Source organism: Hirundo rustica, chromosome W (assembly GCF_015227805.2).
Source record: "Hirundo rustica isolate bHirRus1 chromosome W, bHirRus1.pri.v3, whole genome shotgun sequence".
Lineage (NCBI taxonomy): Eukaryota > Metazoa > Chordata > Aves > Passeriformes > Hirundinidae > Hirundo > Hirundo rustica.
This window is the reverse complement of record NC_053487.1, coordinates 12,963,494-12,982,969: the sequence shown is the minus strand read 5'-3', so window position 1 is coordinate 12,982,969 and position 19,476 is coordinate 12,963,494.

Genomic DNA, 19,476 nt, shown 5'->3' with positions numbered 1-19,476 from the left:
CAAATAGTTTATTGATATACACTAAAAGAATAGAAAAACAGAAAGTTGGAAAAAACTAAAATGGAATGAAACTTCAAAAAACACTTTTCCCTCCCCTTACAAACTGTTTACTTTTTTATAAAACAACATCAAGAGACAAAACTTGTCATTTTCAGTCATTTTCACTATCTGATAATAGTCTTTCATCAATTCATTAGGGGAAGAGTATCTTTTTGAGTCATGGATCCCACTGACGACTTAGAACAGTTCTCTTGTGGGTTTTAAACTGTCACAAAAACAACTGCCTGGAGAAACTTGCCTTTGTGACCCCTCCCATTAGCAGGTTCCCAAGCTGCTTATGGGTCATGGGTCTTAGACTTTTGCATATTGGAGTGTCACCTTTTAAAGATGAATAACTCCAAAGCAAAGGATTCTTTACTTTAAGGTACAGAGATATCTTCTCACTTCTTCACTGGTGCAAGGAGCTTCTCATCTTTATCTCTGTTTAAGCACCTTATAGGATATTACTTAGTTCATCACAAACACCTTTGCTTAAATCTACACTCAAAACAATCATCTCCCCAAATGCATATCTTTCCCATGATTTAAAGGAATAACTTAAATATAGAGTTCATTTCCATGACTCAAGTAAGAATAGAACAACCAGCTTTTTAACCCTCTGTCCCAATAGTCTTTTCACTCTTGCTCTACTGACTTCAAGCTGTTGTTCTTTATGTTCACTCTGTCTTTTCTTACTCTCTCAGAGAAGGGCCAAGCTCTGGAAGCTTCATGTTGCTGTCTCTCTCTAGCCAAAGGAAGAAGGAAAAGAGCCCACCTACAGAAAATCAAGGGGTTTTATATGGTACTTCCCAAAGTCACAGCTAACAATTTCAGTGGTCAGAATAGATGTCAATATTCTAACTAACTCTCTGATAGGTCTCTGTCTCTTCGAAAGCAATTCCCAGGTCCTGACCTGGAGAATTATTTTACATTCTTTTATAACTAAAAAACTAAACTGTACTAACCCATGACAGGAGTGTACCCTCTCTCCCTACCTGGGGAGCGTCTACGTTGAGTACCAGAACCTCTGATCTGTACTGCTGAGATTTGGAGAAGGTCCTCTCTAATCTCCTTCCTGAGTCTCTTATGATTCTCATCTATCTTATCCTCTAGTTTCTGTAGACGTGTTTCCACAGCTGCGATTCTGGTGTGTGTTGGGCCATGCACAGCATCCGCATATGCTCGGAGCTTCTTTGCCATATCAAGCACCGTCTCCTCCATGTCCTCCCGCTTCATTACTGCTAAAGCAGAAGCGTATTCTAATGGCCCGAGTCATATAAGTTTTCGCCACATCACAGATGTACATGATACCAAGTCTGGGTTCCTAGTGTTTATGTCATCTGAGAAGACCATCTCTGCCACTGCCATTTCTCTCAAGCGTTGAATCCCTTGTTCTATGGTCTTCCATGGGGTTTGCTGCATATAGAGATCATCTGCACACAAGTATCTTTCTGCCACACTTCCTAGGACCCGTACCCAGAGACTGCAAGGACTAGCCTCTCTCATCATCTCTTGGTTGATAACTGGATCATGTGACAGGGATCCCAGATGTCTCGCTTCAGTGCCGTCCAGAATTGTAGCCTCGCCTGCAGCATCCCAAAGACGGACTAACCAACTAATTATAGATTCATCAGGTTGTCGCCGGTAATCTTTTCTTAGGCACCGAAGGTCCTTCAAGGAAAAGGAATCAATATTGGCTTCTGATCCTGTGCTAGAAGCTTTGGCTTCTGATTTTGGTGAAGGTCCTTCTCTTGGGTCATCATCATCCATTAGTCGATCGGTTTTGTGTGTGTGCTTCTTTGCTGGAGCAACTGCCAGAGGCTTAGGCTTACTGTCTGGTTTAGCTGCCAACTCAGGCTCAGGTTCTAGTTTAGCTGCTGGCTTCATAACTGGGGTGTTGGCTGCAGCCTGAGTGACTGGGGTAGCTGTTGATTTGTATCCCTTCCCCCCTGCCTCTGTCTGCTGCCCTACCGTCTCTAGCAATGTGCGATAAGCATATGCCAGGGCCCAGCTTACTGCAGCCATCTTTTCCCCCTTAGAGCCATCATGGTACCTCTCTTTCAGGTATTTCCCCAGCTCCACTGGATTCTGAATTTGTTCCCGTGGAAAATCCCAGACTACAGGGTCAGAGAATTCCTTGAGGAGTTGGCCCATATCCTCCCATTCTCCACACCACTCAGGATTTCCTCTGCCTGGGTCAGGAGTTTCATCAGCCCCTCTAGAAATCTCAGCCCATATTCTAGAGAAGCTGCAGACTGTATAGAGGAGGCTTACCAGATGACAGACCAGAAAGATGGTCTCGAACACTCAGGGGAAACTCAGCATTCTCCAGCAATGATTTAACCGATTCAGAAGAGAAGAAGGAAACGAAAGACTGCAACGCTTCATCCTCTGCTCCTCCTCCCACAAACAGGGTGAATAACCATAACCATGACCCATACATAGTAGGAAAAGATCTCAGCACCTTTATAAACTTCCTACAAATTATTATCATTAAACCAAGGCCAATAGCTACTCTAATCTGTGTCCCTCTACTGTAAAAACTGTGTATTAGTGACAATATTGGGGCTATCTCTGGATATGCAAATAAACCTAAGGACCACAAAGGTATTAAGACCTCAAAGAAGCCTAAGGGTCCAAAACACATCAAGGCCCCCACCCCAAGAGACATGAATTTAAGCAGCATAGTTACTGACTGCTAAATACCAATCAGTACAGGGTTTTTCCACTCTCTCGAGCCCCACGTTTGGGCACCAGGAAGTTTGTGGTGGTTTCAGGCAGATTTTGGGAGAAACCCTCCCACGGGCCCCCTCCTCTCCCCCAACTGGTTCGGGAAAAGTCTTCCTCAGAGAGAAGTGGAAAAAACCTGTTTATTAAACAGGCAAAGCACTCCTAGCACAATACCCCATGACAAGAGCTTCGTGCCGCTTACGGAGGGATAACAAACTTAAAAAGAGAAGGTCTCCTCTTGAAGATAGTCACTGTGTTCCATTGCTCCGTCTCCGCTGGCGCTGGGAGAAAAGGAGATGTGCAGGGCTGGTCTTGGTGTGGTGGGTCCCTGTAAAGGCCCCTGGTGCTTCCCCCAGGTCCTTAGTCCGGAGAGATTGGAACAGTTCCGAGGAGAGGGCAAAAAAGGTAAAAAAGGGAAAAAAAAAAAAAGCTTCAGCTATTCTACAGCGTCTAACTATGCTAGCACTAAACTAACTAACTCCTGGGGAAAAAAGCAACAGAGCTTCTTTTGTCTTGCAGTGTTGCAACTCCCCCGCTTCAAGGTCACTCCGAGGAGCAGAGTTTTCCTGGGGAAAAACAAACGGCGCTTCCCATCCCCTTTGCACCTAATAGACGATTGGGGGATACACAGTCACCCTAGGACAATTTGACACTTTGGCATTTCTAAAGCCCAAGCTTCAGGAATTATTGCTGTTTGTCCTGATTGCCAAAGGTGTTCTTTTCCCTCTGTTGCAGGAGGTGTTAATCCCAGAAGGCTTCAGAGCTTTCAAGTCTGGCAGTCAGACGTTACCCATTTTTCTGAATTTAGCTGTATAAGGAACATTCATTCCTCTATTGATACCTTTTCTGGTGCTCTTTTTGCATCAGCCCATTCAGGGGAAATGGCTAAAGATATCTGTAGACACTTCACTGCTGCTTTTGCAACTCTTGGTATATCATCTGAAGCAAAGACAGACAATGGCCCAGCTTATACTTCCCATGGTGTTGCTGCCTTTTTTCCCTTTGCAGAATTACTCACAAAACAGGTATTCCTCATTCCCCAACAGGCCAGTCTATCGTTGAACAGGCTCATGGTTCTCTCAAGAGTCTCTTAGTTTAACAGAAAGGGGGAGATGGAGATGGCATCCCTGTTGAGAGACTGCAGAAGGCCCTTTATGTTTTCAACTTTTCGAATTGTTCTTTGATGAACCCCAACCCACCGATTGTCCAACATTTTAATTGAAATTCACAATTGCAACAAAAGGAAAAGCCCTCTGTTTTAGTCAAGGATCCAGAATCCAGTAAGATATTGGGGCCTTATCCTTTGGCCACCTGGGGTAGAGGTTTTGCTTGTGTCTCCACAGAAAATGGTCCCAAGTGGATTCCAGCGAAGAATGTGAAGCCGTTTTGAGAACCTTTGACTGCATCACCTGAAGATTCACTTTTAACACCAACATCGGAGGAGAACCCTTGGGAACAGGACCTCTCCACCACATCAGTACCTTTTTGACCTCTGACAGACAGTAGATGACAGACTTGATTGGCTAGGTTGACTTCTGGGGGGTTGGGGACTTGTTTGATGGGTAAGAAATTTAGTTAAAATAGGCTTATACGTATTAGGCATTATATTATGTATTGTTAGGGTTATTCCTTGTATTTTACAGTGTGTGCAAAACTTAATAGACAAGTCACTTAAGAGTCTATTTTTGGAGATATTTTGGGAGATATGGAGAATGAAGCAGTGAATACAATGGAACTGATAAAGGAGCCTGATATATTAGGCTGGATCAAGCATAAACTGTGGGACTGGCAAACACAGATAGATGCTCTCTGGTGAAAAAGTGACCAGGAAACATGTTGTGAAACTTTGTGGTAAAATAATGTTACCAGGTGATGTGATGTCACGAAGAATGTGCAACCAATGGGAAATTGTTACCAAACATAGAACCCTATATAAGTGCCATACATGCAAAACCCTATATAAGCACCTTGTTGTCTTAGGTTGCAATGCAAGATGTAACCAAAATTATGTATTCTATTACCATCTGTTAAAACCAGGTGGGGCAGTGCTCTTTATCTCTTCCATTGATGCCTTAGGAAGGCTGACCTGAAAGAGAGACTGGACAGAGCTAGAAAATAAGATATTTATTGAAAGGCCTCCAGGATCCACCTTGGGCAAGACAGGAGCCTAACCAAGGCTGCACCCAAGGTGGCCACCAAAGAAAGATGGCGTTGGGGTCACAAGATCCTACATTTTTATAGGTTTTGGCCCATTTGCATATTGGAGTTTAATTGTCCAATTACAGCTTCAGGTTGTGAGGTCCCATCCTTCTTGTTCTTCCCTTTAGTCCACCGTTGTTTGTGCTTTTGGACTGAAAGTTGTCCTTGGTCTCCAGCAGGAAAAGGATTTGTTTTGTCTACCTACTCTGTGAAGAGAGCTTACTGGCACTTAATATGAGGCTCAGAGCTACATCCCTAGGCAGCACAGAATCTGAAAATATGAAAGCTAAAGCTTAAGGCATCATTTCCCTCCTTTAGAAGCTTGACAAGACCTTTTCCTTGTCAAGTCTCTATTCTAAATATCTACTAACAACAGGTATTCAATAACAGATACATATCTAACCGTAGTAAACAACTAACAATAATAAACATCTAACCATCGATAAATATCTAATAATAGTAAGCATCCGACACTAGTAAATATCTAATAATAGATAAATATCTAGTAACTATAAAATAATAGACAACAGTAGAAACACTTAGCCTCTGCCTTGGTTGTATGCGAATTCTCAGTAAAGCTATAGGCAAGGCCTGAACCCATGTCATAGAGATTTCCTGACAAATTTTGTTAATTTGTGTTTTTAGTGTCTCATTCATACATTCGACTCTACCACTTGCTTGGGGTCTATAAGGTATATGCAGATCCCAAGTAATTCCCAAAATCTGGCTAACTTCTTTAACTACTGTTGTAACAAAGTGTGGTTCCCTATCTGATGATATTCCCAAGGGAACCCCAAATCTAGGAATTATACGGTTGAGCAAAATTTTTACCACTTTTTCGGCCACCCACTGAAGGTGTCAGCTAACACCAGTATGTATCGGTATCCCTCCTTGTGTGGCAACTCCGCGAAATCTATTTGCCAGTAACCTCCAGGAAGATCCCCTGCTTTTGTTACTCCTAATACAACTCTTTTCCTCATATCAGGGTTGTTTTTACAGCAGATTTCACATTTGCTCACTACTGATTGTATAATGTCAGTCATTCCCTTTCCTATTACGAGCTTTTTTAGATGTTTTAGAAGGTTTTCAACCCTAAAATGTGTGTTTTCGTGTTCTCTTTGAGCTAGTTCCTGCAGAATCAGGGGTGGGACTACAACCTGGTTTGCTGGTGTAATAGCCCACCCATTTTCTGTGATCTTAGCTTCAAGGAACTTGATTATTTTGTGGGCTGCTTGGCCATATTTTGGGGTGAAACCTGACAAATCAATCTCCTTTTGTGGAATTACTGCAAGAATACCTTTTTCTTCAATCCCTCTTGCTGCTTTATCAGCAAAGTGGTTTCCTAATTCTGGAGTGGTTTTCCCTTTTTGGTGACCTCTACAATGCATGATAGCTATTTCAGTAGGTTTTTTAATGCTTTCTAAGAGGGCAAGTATTTGTCCAGCATGTTTGATTTGATTACCTTGAGCATTCAAAAGTCTTCTCTCTTTCCAGATGACTCCATGGGCGTGGACAACACTAAATGCATATTTAGAGTCAGTCCATATATTTACCTTTTTCCCCTCACTCAGGTCTAGGGTTCTTGTTAGTGCAATCAGTTCGGCTTTCTGTGATGACACATCTGCTGGCAGGGCCTTTGCCTCGATCACCTTATCCTGCATGGTTACTGCATAACCCGTCATCCTTTTATCATTTTTCGTAAAGCTGCTCCCATCTGTAAAAAGCTCCCAATTGGGATTTTCCAGGGGCACGTCTTTCAGGTCAGATGGACTGGAATAGACTTTTTCAATTGTCTGTAAACAGTTATGTTCAGGTTCACCGTCAATTAAGGTGGAGGACAAAAACATGGCAGGGTTAACAACCAAAGTTGTTTTCAGGGTGTAGTGGTTTCACGTTTACTAAATTTTGGTCTTGGTATTTACTTTTTTTTGTGGGAGAGAGACTAGGAGAAAAACAAAGGCTCAACTTTAAAATTAACAAATAGTTTATTAACATACACTAAATGAATAGAAAAAAAAGAAAGTTGGAAAAAAACAAAAATGGAATGAAACTTCAAAAACCACTTTTCTTTCCCTTTACAAACTGTTCACTTTCTTACAAAACAACATAAAGAGACAAAACTTGTAATTTTCAGTCATTTTCACTATCTGATAATAGTCTTTCATCAATTCATTAGGGGAAGAGTATCTTTTTGAGTCATGGATCCCACTGACGACTTAGAACAGTTCTCTTGTGGGTTTTAAACTGTCACAAAAACAACCGCCTGGAGAAACTTGCCTTTGTGACCCCTCCCATTAGCAGGTTCCCAAGCTGCATATGGGTCATAGGTCTTAGACTTTTGCATACTGGGGTGTCACCTTTTAAAGATGAGTAACTCTAAAGCAAAGGATTCTTCACTTCAAAGTACAGAGATATCTTCTCACTTTTTCACTGGCGCAGGGGGCTTCTCATCTTTATCTCTGTTTAAGCATCTTATAGGATATTACTTAGGTCATCACAAACACCTTTGCTTAAATCTACACACAAATTAAAACAATCATCTCCCCAAATGCATATCTTTCCCATGATTTAAAGGAATGACCTAAATATAGAGTTCATTTCCATGACTCAAGTAAGAATAGAACAACTAACTCTTCAACCCTCTGTCCCAATAGTCTTTTCACTCTTGCTTTACTGACTTCATTTTGTTGTTCTTTATGTTCACTCTGTCTTTTCTTACTCTCTCAGAGAAGGGCTGAGCTCTGGAAGCTTCATGCTGCTAAGAAAGAGTTAAGTCTGCTTGGAGTCTTTGTTTTTCCCTCTGTGACTTGTGGTGTTAGATGTTCAAGGCCGAGCTGATGAGGGAGGATGAACTCACAGAAACATCAGAGATTGGAGCACCCGGGCAGTCTAGAATCACAAAAAAACAGGCAGGATCATAAATGCCTTCTCAGCCCACCCCTTGGTGTAAATCGGGGTGGCTTCAGCCCGAATGGTGCCCATAGCTCTTATCAGGGCCCAGCAGAGATCTCTCCCTGTTCTAAAGAAGTCTGAAGAAAGAAGCTGTTAAAAAACAGCAACTTCTTCCCATCCCCCTTCACCTGGGAGCCGATAGAATCTGGCCAGGCCTCAGGCCAGCTCCCCCCCAAAAGGGGGAGCAGCAGGTCCAGCTCGATGTTACCTGTCTCTCTCTGGCAAAAGGAAGAAGAAAAAAGGACCTACCTACAGGAAATCAAGGGGTTTTATATGGTACTTCCCAAAGTCGCAGTCAACAATTTCAGTGGTCAGAATAGATGTCAATATTCTAACTCTTTGATAGGTCTCTGTCTCTTCTAAAGCAATTCCCAGGTCTTGACCTGGAGAATTATTTTACATTCTTTTATAACTAAAAAACTAAACTGTACTAACCCATAACGCAGGGTAACATCATCCTGTTCTAATAACAGGGCTTGATATTTTAGCATTCGGTTCCCAGATAGCCAATGCCTCCCCTTTTGTTCTAGTACCACTGCCACTGCATGGGGTACATACACTACAATGTGTACCCAAGGGTGAATTTTTAAGCTTCCTGGATCAGGAGGACAGTGGCTGCCTGTGATCGGGATACACAAAGCAATCACACGGAGACGAGAAATTTCGCAGGGCAGAGGGTTCCTCCGAGAGAGCTCAAGGCTGAGCCAAGGCCGAGACCCCTCTGCCTGTTTATTTCTTACTTTTTATACATTTGTGGGTCTGGCTGTGGATTGGCTTCTGGAGTTTTCACCTTCCAGCCAAATGGCCAGACCAACTGTCAGTTACAATTGTTTTCAGGTTAGAAATATGCAAACAAAGGACAGAGAATGAAAAACAAAGGATTTGTTTATATTACATGTGTGGGAAAGAGCAGAAACTGCTCCTAATATTGTACAGTAGCTAAAAAGTCTGACTCCATTTTATGAACAATCAAAAGGCTTTAAAAAACTCAGAAAAACCAGGGTGACAGGCTGCCACAGCCATCAGGCATCCTGGCCAGCCCTGGGCCACACTGTCTAGCTGTTTGGAAAGGTAGGCTACAGCCTGTAACAGTGTGTCTTTTAGGAGTGAAACCTCTGCCTAGGCCCCAGTCAACCTCTCTAGTGGAAAGGCTGCTTGAAGCAACTTGGGCAGGCAATTGAGCTCTCACATCCACACACACCACGAGGCTAGCTCAGCAAAAAAGAGGCAAGAAGCCCCTTTGCATAAGATCAAGTTCCAGCAAGGTTTATTCCAGCTGCCGAAGGGAATCCAGTGCAAAAGAGGGCTATCACGTGCCTTGCTCAGGCTTAAGTATGATTTACAGCATCCAATGACCTTGTGGCACAGGGGCGGAACTGAGGGCAGGTAAGGTCAGTGTCCTATAGGGAAGACAGGTCTGGTCACCGGGGTCCTACAACCAATGGATTAACAAGGAAAGAAGAAACCAGGAGAATTTGGGTATTAGGGAGAAAAGGCAAAGGTAAAATTACAACCTGTCCTTCCAAGGCCAAAAGCTGGGAGTTATTTCAATCGGCTTTAGGGACTCCACAACTCCCCTTTTTTTTTTTTACTAAGAAGACTTCCCCAAGAGATTTTTGGAGGCACTTAACTAAATAGGGAACCATGAGCAAAATGACAAAAACCATGATTACAACCCAAAATAATCTTTTAACAAAGGATGAAACCCATCCTGTCAATCCCCATTGTCCAAAAAGTTCACTGAACCAGTCTGAGTTCTCAACCTTTAATTCCTTCACTTGCTCTCTCAGCTTCTGGATGTTAGTGTGGATGGATTCTGAGTGAGGTGAGAGGTTGAAGCAGCACATTCCTTCAATGTCTTGGCAGCCATGTCCATGGACAAGCAGCAAATAGTCAGTTGCTGCCCGATTTTGCAGCATTGCATGCCTGGTAATCTCAGTGTCACTAAGCAGGTCACTGAGTGCAGAGGAGGTAGCGTTTGGCTTCTTACTAAGCCAACACTCCAGGTGAGAAAGCTCACCGAGAGACTTAGTTGAGGCGACTCAAGAAAAAAAGAGTGAAACCATGACTCTCTTTCCTTTATTCCAATTATAAACTTGGCTATCACATTTTTAATCAAATTCAGTATATGATCTCTTTGGCATGTAAATTTCCCTTTTTGTTTCCAATTTTGAAGTAAAGTTATGTTTGGGGTGACGGTAGTAAGTTGGCCAAGGCTACAGGGGTCCCCTTGAAGGTGTGAGGGGATCCCGGCCCATACTCAGTCTCCACAGATAAGAAACACTCCCCAAGGCAGCACTTTGGGATGGAGTGATGACAAGGAAAATTTAGGGCTGGTGTAATTGCACAAATGTAGGGGGGTATAAATTTTGTTGAATGGAGTTACATCTTTCCTATGGGTGGACCTGACAAGTTCAAAGTGGGTCAAGAGTTCATTGGGAGGTTGATATTGAAATTGAATGCAGTAATAGGCTTTAGAGGACCCTAACAGCTCTAATTCTTGGGGTTCCTCTGGTGCTTGCAGTAGGGACCTGGTCCACTCATCCCAAGTGTCTACTGGGTTGTGTTTCTTATCTGCATATGGGTATTAATTTGCTGTTAAGGGAGCCCCTACCAGGCACGTAGACAGCAGGTTGTCTACGCTGCCCGTGGACAGGCATAGATTGTCTTGTTGTAATGCCTTGGCTAGTGTGACCCAGGTATTCTGGTTGGGCTGAGGGACAATCCATGCATTAGCTGATGAAAAGGTGAGGATCATCCAAAGTCCTATTTGGAGTAGCTGAGAATTCCCTGCCGCTGGAGACATGGCAGGATACTTCGGGATGATGAGTTGGTCTGTGAGTCTAAAAATGAATTTTTAGAGTTTATAGTTAAATGGTCTCTCATATCTTCCTACCCTAACCACTCAGTTTATACTGAGTAGAAAGGGTATGGAAAACTATAGGGGATGACAATGCAACAACTAAAAGAGAGGTAGTAATAGGATTAACAAAAAGGAGTAAGAGTGCAAAGCAAATGGTGAATGAAATTCATCAGAGAGTCTTGAAGCTTCCTGAAGTCCTGGAAGGCTGTCTTTTTCTGTGATGAATATCTGTGCTTATACTCCATTTCCTTCTTCTGCTCCATGCAACTCGAGCTTGACCTCTTCGCTGTCATCTGGTGTTCAGGAGAAGTGTCTCTGGATTGTGCCTTCAGCAGTTCGATGTATGGCTTGACATTTCTGCCTGGGACCCACCTTGGGCCAGAATCTGTGGATACGCAAGCATAGCCTCTGCCCCAGGTTATTAATTGAAAAGGATCAATTATTTGTTTAGATTCAGAGTCCTTGATCAGCACAGAGGGTTTCTCTGAGAACTGAGCTCTGCTTGAGTTGGAGAAGTGTCTGACAGTAGGGGGGTTTGGCTCCTCAAATGAATTATTAAGAAAATTGATAACATAAAGAGCCTTGCAGAATCTTTCTACGTTTGATAGCATTTCAACACCACCATGCTGCTGATCAAGGACTCACCTGAGAGTGCGCTGAGCTCTCTCTACAATTGCTTGTCCTGTTGAGGAGTGAGGTATACTTGTGTTGTGTTTTACTCCCCACTGATTTAAAAACTGCTTGAGAGTTTTGGAGCTATAACCAGGGCCATTATCTGTTTTGATGGCTTGTGGAATGCCCAGGGTGGAGAAGGCTAGGAGGAGGTGTCTGATGGCATCCTTTCCCTTTTCTCCTGAGTGGGCTGATGCAAATATAGTCCCAGAAAATGTGTCTATGGATACATTAATGTATTTTTGTCTCCCAAAGGTTGCATAGTGTGTGACATCTGTTTGCCATAATTGTAAACTCTCGAGGCCTCGGGGGTTAACCCCAGCCCCCATGGAGGGTAAAGCAAAATTCTGGCAACTGGGGCAGGAGCCTACAATTGCTCTTGCCTGTTCTCTTGTGATTTTAAATATCTGGACAAGGGCTGGTACATTTTGAGGGAAAAACTGATGGCTTAATTTGGCTTGATTAAAGACGTCTGGTAGGGTATCTTGAACTGCCATGGCTAAGATATCAGCTCTCCGGTTGCCTTCTGTAATGGGTCCAGGGAGGTCAGTGTGTGATCTTACATGCATGTGATATGGTTGCTCTCAGTGGGAGAGGAGGTATACTAACTTTGAGAGCAAACTATAAATTTGGATTCGACACTTCTTTTAGTAAAGAGTGTTCTGCCCTCTCAATGATCCTGACAACGTAGTCTGAATCGGTAACTAAATTTAGGGGTTGTTTGAACTTCTCAAAGGCTCTGACAATAGATGCTAATTCTGCAATTTGTGGAGATCCCTGAACAATTTGGACATCAGATTCCCACTCCTGAGTGTCAGGATTTTTCCAAGTTATAACTGACTTGTGGGATCTCCCTGACCCATCAGTAAACGCAGTTAGTGCCTTTAGAGGAGTCCTGATTTTCAGTGATTTTGGGACTAAATTAAAACAAGTATTAAATAGTTTGTGTTTTGGTGGGTGGATGGAGATTTGGCCTGGGGAGCTGTCAAGGGCAAATTGAAGGTGTTCATTGGTTAGGAGCGCAGGTTCTAGACTGTTTAATGTTACTGGAAGATATGTGTATGTGAATTCACACCCTGCTAAGGTTTTGAGGCGAGCTCTGGCCTTAATGATAAGCTGAGCCATAAGTTCTTGAGGTGTTGTGATGGTCTTGTTTTGTTTGTCTGATATGAACACCCACTCTATGATTAAGAGCTGATCTCTCAGAGAGGGGTCCCACTGGAAAATGAGTCCATGAAACCTGGGTGTCTTACCCAAAACATTGAATTGGAAAGGCAGGGCAGGATCAATGCGGTGGGCTTGTTTTGTGGACAGCACCTCTGATACCTTCTGGATCACTTCCTGGGCTTCTGGTGTGATGGTTTGTGGGAAGTCAAGGTCATCAGAGCCTCTCAGGAGGTTGAAGAGGGGGGCGAGGTCCTCTGTTGTGATCCCTATCAGGTTATGCACCCAGTTTATGCTGGCACTGAGCTGTTGAAGGCCTCTTAGGGTCCTTGGATTGTCCTTAATGGTGAGCTTCTGGGATGCGATGGTCTGTTCGCCAATCCGGAAACCAAGGTAAGTGCATGGGCAGGTGCACTGAATCTTCTCCATAGCAATTTCAAATCCTGCTTCTTCAATGGCTTGGATAGTCTTTTGAAGAACAGTCTCTAGATAATAGTCCGTCTCAGTACAAATTAGGATATCATCCATATAGTGGAAGATTATGGCATCGGGGAATGTTGGGGAGGATGAAGCCAGAAAGCCTTATAAATATGATTGCTTAGATTCTGAGAATGTGAAACCTGTAAGTGAGATAGAATTGAAAGTAAGTTTTGATGTTTGAGATGTCCTAGCTACTGGTTGTCTGGGAAAACAGTTATGTGACCAGCTGAAGGTCACCTGCAGCCAGACCCAGAGGTCAAATGGAATGTCCTGTCTCATCCCCCAATGTATGGTTCATCCCACACCTGTACCCCTCCCCTGAAGTATCAGGTATCTGTAACCCCATTGGCCAAAGTCCTGTTCCAGCCCACCTTGAGACCCCTTATCAGGGGGCTTCAAGGGTGGGTTGGTCTCTTTGCTCTTTGCTCTTTGCCTAGCACCCTTTCCCAAGGACTTTCCTCTCTTGGAATTTCCTCTCCCTACCTCTCCCTTCCCCCACTTTCCTAGGCCTTGCCACGAGCTGCAGCCTGGCAGCTCAGAGCAAGGCCTCATATCCCTTACAATAAACCTCATCTTCTAAAACCCAACTTCAGAGATCTCTCATCTACATTCATCCATGCCATCCTGGAGTCCACAGCAGATAAGTTATTTCTACAGGGGAATTTTTCTCGAATGGGTGAGAGAACACGGGCAACATACATTTGTCAAATAGCAGGAGAGCATTTTAACCCCTGGGGGAGTACTCGCCATTGGTACCTTTTCAGAGGGGCTTGCCTGTTAATTGATGGCACTGAAAATGTGAGTCTTGGAGCATCTCTAGGATGGAGGGGGATATTAAAAAAACAATCTTTAATATCAATAACTGCCAATTTCCAATCTTTTGGGAGCATTGAAGGTGAAGGTAGGCCAGGTTGGAGAGATCCGATGTCCTCTAGGATCTCATTAACCTTTCTGAGGTCTTGTAGAAGCCTCCACTTGTCTTTGCCTGGTTTACGAATGACAAAGACAGGGGTGTCCCAGGGGCTAGTGGATGGGACTATGTGACCTTTGGCTAATTGCTCCTCCACCAGAGATTCAAGCGCCTTTAACTTCCGTTAAGGGCCACTGTTCTATATATATGGGATCATCAGATTTCCATATAAGTGGTGGTGTCAGGTGCTCAACAGCAGCCCCAACTAAAAATCCTGTGGTGATGAAGGAATTTCTAGTCTGCCCCCCCATTGTGACCACAGATATCTGCCCCATAAGATGACAGGTGTTTTTACCACGAAAGGTCTTACAGTGGCAATTTGACCATCAGGACCTTCAGTAAGGATTGCTCTTTTGTTCCACATGGAGGTGGTAGCTCCTCCAATTCCAGAGATGACTCCATTGACTGGCACTAGTTCCCAGCCTTGTGGCCACTTGGAGTGAGCCATGATGGTAACGTCGGAGCCGGTGTCGGCTACCCCGGAAGAGAAACTTTTATACCTTTGTTAGACAAGCCACACTCTATAATAGGTCTGTCCTCACCTAACATCTCTACCCAAAAAACTGTGGGGTTTTCTGGCAAGACATCAGTCCAGCTGGGTACGAGGACGGCTTGGGCAATAGGTGTACCCGCAGTCAAACTCCAGGGTGGGTCTGTGCATGATACATTCACAGTGATCTCTTCTCATGGTCTCACAGTCTGAACTTCAGGGATTACTTGTAGCCCGTCTGGTCCATTAATAGCATCTCCTATAATTAAAATGTCTCTTGGGCCATCAGGAGGTCCATATTTACCAGTTGGAATTAGGTATTCTACTTCATCGACAAAGTCAATTGAAAGGGTGCTTGCCAGCGTTCTCCTCGTCCCTGCCTGAACCTGTTGGTAGGCCTCGGAGAGCCTGCGCTGTTCCATAACATAGGTGTTGTCATAGATGATTTCTCGGTGCCTTGGTGTTCCAAGATTGTGGGAAAAGAGGGACGAAACGGCTTGGCATTTGGTGTCATCACGCGGTGCCATCCTGCGCTCAGCTAGAAGTTTTTTTGCTGCTGCTGCTGAGGCCCTTGATGCTGTACCTGCTGGTGATACTGCAACTGGGGACAGTGTTTAAGAAATTCTTTACAGTCTAAGCACGCAGGACAGTGACAGCCAGTGGAGGGGGTTTTATGCGAAAAGTCTTTATTGCACTCCATTTTGAGGTGGCCCATCTCACCGCACCTGAAACATCTCATATTTTGTTTATTTTTTGCTACAAAGGCTTCAGCAACCCCTTTGCTGACTGCCATGGCTACCATATGTTCTGTGGTTGTAAGACGGGTACAGGCCTCTACCGTTTGCTGTATGGTAGGTTCAGGTTCTAGAGGTAGACCTCTGATGATTTTCTTTCACTCAGTATTTGCATTAGAAACTGCAAGCCTTTTGAGCAGTTCTTCTCTTGCCTGTGGGACATCAACTTGTTTGTCAATAACATCTTTTAATCTATCTATGAATTTGATAAATGTTTCATCTGACCCTTGCCAAATGTCAGAAAAATTTTGTTGTGGGGTAGTACCATCAGGTGTTTGGAAAAGAGCGCTTTGAGCAGCATTTTTAATGTCTTCTATCGCAGCCCTGGGTAGAATCTGGGCCTGCTCCTGAGGTTTTAGAAATTGTCCTTCTCCACTCAGGTGCTCTATTGTAAAATGAGCTCTGCTAGCTTCACTTTTGTAATTATTTAATAGTGTTTTTAGTTGTTTTTTCCAAATAGATTCCCACAGAAGGAGCTCTGTAGGGGAAAGGAGGAGTGACATAATGTTTAATATGAGGGACAAGCACATGAGCTGAGAACGTATCCAGTAGCTAGGACATCTCAAACATCAAAACTTACTTTCAATTCTATCTCACTTACAGGTTTCACATTCTCAGAATCTAAGCAATCATATTTATAGGGCTTTCTGGCTTCATCCTCCCCAACAGTTACCTGCAATAGATTTTTAAAATATGGTGACTTTCTACCATAGTCTTTTGAGGTTTTACATAATTCTTTGAGTTCTTCATAAAGAATGGATTCCCATTTGGGGATTCTGCCTCTTTTATATATAACTGGAGCTGCAAGGATTTGTAGTTTGTCAGCAAAATCCCAATTACTATCCAAAGCTGCTTCTCTTTTAACTTTTGCCCAGTGATCTTGAGACTCAGTGTCTGAGAATGAAGAATCACTGTCATCTTCTGAAGAGGAAGATAATGTGCTAATGGAAGCACGAGATTTTGAATACTTGCTCCGGTGCTTGGAGCTTTCGGTGTTTGAACTATATTGTGTGTGCATAGGTTGAATCCCAGCTTCCATGCTGGGGGTGTGGGAAATGTGTGTGTCTGGAGAAGGGAAGGTGGGGGGTCCCGTGGGGGTAGGAATTCCTGGTGAGGGGGGCAGGTGTGGGGTTAGGGGCAGGACAGGGGGGAGAAACAGCAGGACTGAGGGACGTGGAGGGAATGGTGGCATTCGGCAGGGGGGGAGGGGGACCCGGCTGCGGGGGGACCGCGGGGGGGGAGTGGGGAGGAAACCTCTGGGAAGCAGGTTACCCCGGCAGGTGTAGCCTGTGGGGGTTTGAAGCTGAGCACAGGAGCTGCTGTAGCTGTAAAGACGCTCGGTGCTGTGGTAGGGAGATACGGAGATGATACGGGAAACTCCGTTGCTCCTGCGGTGGGAGGGACTACTACAGCTGCGGAGGGATCAGGGGGCGCTGGAGCCGCAGGGGAATTTGCAGCCCCTGGGGTGGGAGCCGGCGCCGGAGCGGGGGGTCTTGGTGTCCCCGGGGTTTGGGAAAGAGGGGCGGAGCGGCCACGGCCGGTCCGACAGGGAGGGAGTGGGGCGGGGCGGAGGCAGATGTCGGAGCAGGGGTGGGCAGGGGGAAAGCGGCCGGCGTAGTGGGGGGGGGCGGGGGGGGAAGGGCACCGAAGTGGTATAGGTGTAGGGAGGGGGTGCAGCGGTAACGAGAGTCGGTGCCGATGAAATGGCATGCAAAACAAAAAAAACGGGAAAGGGAGAGAAGAAAGGCACAGGCGGGGAAGCACTGGGGAAGGTGCTGGCTGAGGCTGGGAGGGTTGGGGGACGTGGCATGGGACTCGGGTTGGGTGCAGGCGGGGGGGGTGGGCTATAGGGGTAGGGGGATGAGCCACGGGCAAGGGTGGGGCAGGGCTAGGGGGAGCGGACACAGAGGGAGGAGCAGCCGAGGGAGCAGGGAAACCCAAAACAGGGGCGGGGCCAGGAGGGGGGGTGGACGCAGGGGGAGGGGCTACCGTGGGAACCGGGGAACCCGAGACAGCGGCGGGGACCGGGAGGAGGGGTCAGAGCAGGGGGAGGGGCGACAGCAGGGGCGGGGAGACTCGGCGCGGAGACTCGGCGCGGAGGCGCTGACGGGGGCGGAACCTCTCTCAGGTGGAACGCCCAAGGTAGAAGCAGGAGTCGCTACGGGGGAGGGGTGCCGAGGTGGGGAGGAGAAGGATCAAAGACATTGTTATGAGTGTTCGAGGGAAAGAATTTCCGTGCCAAACTGGTGGACTGAGCCATCTGTTCGTGGCCATTTTGGTCCATAGAAGTGTGAAAAACGCCAATCACTTGTTTTAAAATTTTAAAAGTTTAATAGCAAATAAGATGGTTATAAAAATAGAATTAGAGTAAAAATTGAACAATTTCAGAGTTAGGACAATACGAGACAATAAAAAAGTTACAGACATCTGGGTGCCTCTCCCGAGCCACAGGCTCTGGAGAAGGACCTCTGCTAACAAAGGACTATCTCTTAAAAGCAATAGCCTGTTGAATATTCATATATTTCATACATGATGCATAAACTTTATTTAAACAAAGAACCATCTCTGGTTAGTATCACTTTTTTCCTTTAATCTCTGTGGCATTCTCAAGGCTGAGAGAGGCAGGAGGAGTTGGTTTCTTCTGATAAGGAAGTAGGAAATTATTTTTTTCTCTGAAAGATATATGTTTTCCTGTGGTTGGCATACAAAAACTACACTTTAACTACAAAACTTCATTTACTATACTATCAAAATATTAATACAACACCAACAATTAACACAACACAACACATATAGTAACTATCTTGCGTAGAGCCATATAATATGCACTTTTCACAGAAGTTAGTGAGATAGTAGGGCAGATGGGGTTCAGAAAGAGGGTCTGGCTAGAATCCAGGCTGATATGTCTACTATCAGGCTGGTAAGGGGATGAGAGTGGACTGGAGATGGCAGAAGGCGGGTGGCACATCTGCACCTTAGTTTGGTGGTTTCCATCTCCAGATCTGTCTCAAGGGGGCAGAGAGGTGGGAGCAGGGGGGTGAGGGAACGAAGACTGGGGTACGGAGCTTATAAGATCTTTAGAATCTTCTCCCAAAGTCACAATCACCGCATAGATAAAGTGAAAAAGAAGAAAGAATTTAGCAAACCAAAAATCTCCCTGAAATTGCAGACCATATAAAGTCTTGAGACATTAATTTTGAGGAACTAAGGATTTTTAGGAAAGTTAAGATAATAAGTTGTTGAATTAGCTGAAGTAGATAGGTGAGCTTTGTTCGCAGTTAACAGAAGCCAGATCTTAGATAAGCTACCCCGGATCTTGTAACTCATTTCTTGTCAGGTTTATGTTTATGTAGTTGTCCTTGTAATGAAAAACAAAATGCAGTAAATAGGACATAAGATAGCTGCAGATTTCCTGCTTAAAGGACCCATTGAACACAGGAAACTGTAAGTTCTACCAAGGAATCATTTGTCACGAATGCATTGAAAAGGTAGAAAGGTCAGGACGAGGAAGACTCATTTTACTTCCTCATTTTGGGTGACCCCTCCCCAGAAGAGACCCCCGACTCATTTTAGGAGACAAAGTACGCATGCTTAATAGCCTTTCTGCCAATTAGCATACGAAGCGAGAAATGGGAGGTGACAGGGGTATGAATGTGCATTTGTATTTTGAGTATTCAACACTTTTTTAAATAAAAGGCTTTGTAATTACCTGTGAATTTCACAGTGCGACTTAGGGAACTATCCCGTGTACTGCCCGGCCGTAATAAACATACACTTTCTAACTTTAAACTGTTAGAGAGTTTTTGTCCGTCACAGTTGGGTATCGATACTAGATCAATACCCACATTTCTTTAATAAGTCATTTTGGCGAGCCAGGCAGGAGACTGCTCTCTCTGGCCGTGGGGCCAGTGGGGTCCAGGACCCCTCTGGGCCCCCACCTGGAATTTTCTGGGGAGAGGGCTCCTGCAGTCCCGCTGACTATCCGGGGAAAGAGCAGAACCTGCTGGAACTACGGACAAAAGGTATGTTTATATTTGAAAAGCTTTAGAGCTGGCAAAAGGAAAGAAAGGTAATATCTACACAGACTTGAGATATGCATTTGGGGTAGTTCATGCACATGGAG